Here is a 3,912-nt window from a genome sequence, read left to right as displayed (position 1 = left end):
CTCAACAGCACCTAACAACATATTTCCACAAAAGGAACCTAGTGGCCTCATGGTAAGGAATTGTGCTGACAACCCAGAGGCAGATGGTTTGAATCCATCAACTGCTCACGTGGAAGAAAGGTGGGCAGTCTCCTCCTATTTTACAGCCTCTGAATACCCTAGAGGGCCATGAGTTGTTTCTGGTTCAATAGCCCATAACAACAACAACAACATGTTGTTGTTTTGTTGTTGTGTACCATCAAGTCGAAGTCAATCCATAGCTGACCCTCCCGCAGGTTTTCAGAGGCAGTTAATCGCACAGAAGGAGATGGTTCATCCTTTTCCCACAAAGCAGCTCGTGGATTCAAACTGTTTGCCTTTGGGATTGCAGAGCAGCTTCTTGCCACTAGGCCACCAGAGTTGAACAAAAACCCTCCAGCGATCCAAAAGCACTTTAAAGCCTGAATGTCATGTCTCTAAAGTGTCCTCCAGTTCTAATATGCAATGAGTCCACACTCACCTCTACTCTGTCACTTCAAAGGGGGGAAAAAGTAAGTGTCAGCTAGGGGTATACCTAGGAGGTAATGTAGGTTTTATTCCAGACTACCACAATAAAACAAATATCACAATAAAGCACATCACACGAATTTTGTGGTTTGGCAGTACATATGAAAGATATGCTTATACAATACCAGAGCTGGTTAAAGTTTACAATGATATGAATTTTTTTTAATATTTCAAGGATTTAAGAAATATGACACAGACAGCCCATGCTGTTGGGAAGACTGTGCCTACAATGAACGTGCTAAATGCAAAGTTGTCACAAAATTTCCATTTGCAGTATTTGTAAAGTACAATATAACCAGGAAGATTCGTAGGGAGTTCTGCTGCTAACCCCAAGGTGGTTCAAATTCATTGGCGACTCCTCATTGGCTACTCCGCGGGAGGAAAACAGGCCCAATGAGGAGGTCAGGTATGAGTTGGCTGCGAAGGGGACTGCGATGTTCTTACCGACCGAGCTCTCCAGGTCAGGGTACCGCTTGTCAAACCTTAGTGGGGTAGCACTGCCACCTCGTGGCCAAGATCCGTAAATGTACCAAATTCTGGCAGTTCTCGCCAGAGCGAGCCCCGCGGGCTGAGAAGGGATGAAGTCCAGGCTGAGGATCACCAACACCAGAACCTCTCAGAGAGCGCAGTCTGCAGCAAGAGCGATGTCAAAACTCAAAGGGCAATTTTCATAACAGAACCTGGTTCTCAGCCAATTTCTGCCCCTGTGACCTTAAAAATCACCATGAATGGTATTTTTAGACATTCAAGCTCCTGCCTGAACTCCAAAGCCAGTAAAGTTATCGTTTTTTCAAGAAAATGTTCCATATACTGTGACACTTTTTCTCAACAAGACCTAAAATGGTCTGTCTAATGCATCGATCGGAGTCCTGCCTTCTGCAGGCACCAGTGGGCCTTCAAACCCTCGGAAACCATCGCGTGCCCCTCCCCGACATCGGAAGCCCCCACGCCCCCCTGACCTTCCAGAGGGTAAGGAAAGCGGACAGTCTCCGTGGGACATAAATCCCTAGGCTGTTTTAGCCTCTCAGTTTAGCAGGGCCTCCTAACTGAGCCTCGGGCGGGTTTTCAGAGGCTGACAGCTTGCAGAGGAGACCGCGCATCTGTCATCCAGGCAGCAGCGGGTGGACTCGGGCAGAAGCGCCAACTCCCCGCGGCCTGCAGCCAGCGCTCTCGGGACTGCTCTCCCAACTCTGGCCCCTCCACCTAGAATCGAGGAAGCCAAGCCACCACACTGCTTGCTGCCGCTGTGTGTGTGATCATCCTAAATTTGGTGTACATTTGTTTATACTTTCTCTGTAGTTTTTAGTTTGGAGTTAGGTTTTTTTAAGAAATATTTATTGGTTCTTGGCAGAGTGGGTTACATATCAGGCTACTCACTGAAAGGTCAGCTGTTCAAACCTACCAGCCACTAAGCTGGAGAAAGACGGGGCTGTCCGCTCCTGTTAATAGCACAGACTCAGAAATCCCAGCAGAGAGGCGCCATGAGTCGGAACTGGCTCCATGGTAAAGACCTGGGGTTTTACGGACAAGTACCACCACTGCTTGTCTGTCCACTGCTTGTCTGTCCGTTTGTTGTACTGTCTGGTTCTTGTGTTGCTGTGATGCTGCAAATGACGCCACAGGTGTTTCAAATACCAGCAGGATAGATCACCCACGATGGACAGGTTTCAGCAGAGCCTCCAGACTAGGACAAAGAGGCAGGACCAGCCATCTACTCCCAAAATAATGTTGAAAACCTACGAATAGCAATGGAATATATTACCTGTTATGGAACCAGAAGATAAGGCTCTCAAGTTGGAAAACATTAAAAAATGGATTAGGAAGAGTTGCTTCCTCAAAGTTGAGTCTATCTCAATGACTCAGATAAAGTTTTCACCCACAGAAGAATTTTTCATTTGCTTGTGTGGCAAGACTCAAAATGAGGAGAAACAACTGCAAACAGTAGCCAGGTACGAATGTAGGAAAATTGGAAGTAGTCAAAAATGAACTGGAACTCACAATGATCAATATTCTTAGCGGTAGTGAGCTAGCCTGTCCTGGTATCGGCCATCTGAGTCAAACACCCATATAGTCTAATATGCCAAGAGTGACAAAGTGAAGAGGAATGGATCTCTGTCAAGATCAGCATGTCAAGATCTATCCTGGTGTGGTGTTGTCAGTGACAGGCGTACAGGGAGATGTGTTAATGACTATTACTCATATTTTCACACCAACCACTAAATCAAAGATAAGGAAATTGATAGTTTCTAGCTACTTCTGCTGGAGAAAACCTATCAGGGTTCAGGAGGGCAACAAAAAGCTTCCTGATCAAGGAACTGCATTCTCAAGTTGTACCCTGCTGTGCTCCCAGTGAACCACGGGCTGTGATATGTTACAGCAAATTACTAAACAAGAGGCAGGGTACTGAGGGAAGTGATATTAGAGATATTAGAACCGTGTGGCAGTTTGAAAAGGTTGGACATTTGTAACATCTTTAACTTCTACCTCATAGGAACTAGCATTGTGCTGATCTTTTTAAAAGAAATTATTTCTGTTTTAAGCTCGGCCGCCACCATGGCAACCCATGTGAGCTCTCAGTGCAAGACCTCAAGGATTTGCTCTCAGACGGCAGTGGCTGCTACAGCCTCCCGAGCCAGCCCTGTAATGAGGTCACCCCGAGGATCTACGTGGGCAACGCATGGGTGGCTCAAGACATCCCTGAGTTGCAGAAACTTGGCATTACCCATGTCCTGAATGCTGCTGAAGGCAGGTCCTTCCTGCACGTCAACACCAGCTTCTACAAGGACTCTGGCATCACCTACCTGGGCATCAAGGCCAACGACACCTAGGAGTTCAACCTCAGCGCCTTCTTTGAAAAGGCTGCAGATTTCATTGACCAGGCCCTAGCTCAAAAGGACGGCCAGGTGCTTGTCCACTGCCATGAAGGTTACAGCCGCTCTCTGACTCTAGTCATCAGGTAACCTCATGCTGCGTCAGAAGACTGAGGCTCTGAGCATCCTGAGATAGAACCGTGAGGTTGGCCCCAGTGACGGCTTCCTGGCCCAACTCTGCCATCTCAATGACAGACTAGTCAAGGAGGGGAAGTTGTAACTCTTGGGGTCTCCCACTGCCTCCTCTCCAGAGGCCAGCGGGGGAGGCTCTAGGTGAGTGCCCCAAGCCACCATGTTTAGGAGTCAAAGTGTACCCCACTCCAAGTAACACTTGCCAATGAGTCTGTCCCCACACAGCTCTGGACCACTTCTCCCAAGAAGCACAAAAAGAAGCTTTCTGAGAAGTGCAAAAAAATTATTTCTTTGTTTCTTTGGTTTTTTCTGAATATCCTTTCCCATGAGAAAGAGCTTCACACACTGTCCTTTCTCCAGTGAC

At 47.3% G+C, this 3,912-nt stretch overlaps 1 pseudogene; it reads left to right on the top strand.

The window, feature by feature from the left end:
* Positions 1 to 1,386: 1,386 nt before the first annotated feature.
* Positions 1,387 to 3,636, top strand: LOC102858867 (annotated as a pseudogene).
* Positions 3,637 to 3,912: the final 276 nt, after the last annotated feature.

Source organism: Elephantulus edwardii, unplaced genomic scaffold (genome assembly GCF_000299155.1).
Source record: "Elephantulus edwardii isolate Elephantulus edwardi_28Jun2011 unplaced genomic scaffold, EleEdw1.0 scaffold00302, whole genome shotgun sequence".
Lineage (NCBI taxonomy): Eukaryota > Metazoa > Chordata > Mammalia > Macroscelidea > Macroscelididae > Elephantulus > Elephantulus edwardii.
The sequence above is the reverse complement of the archived record's forward strand: the minus strand, read 5'-3'. Positions and strand labels throughout refer to the sequence as shown.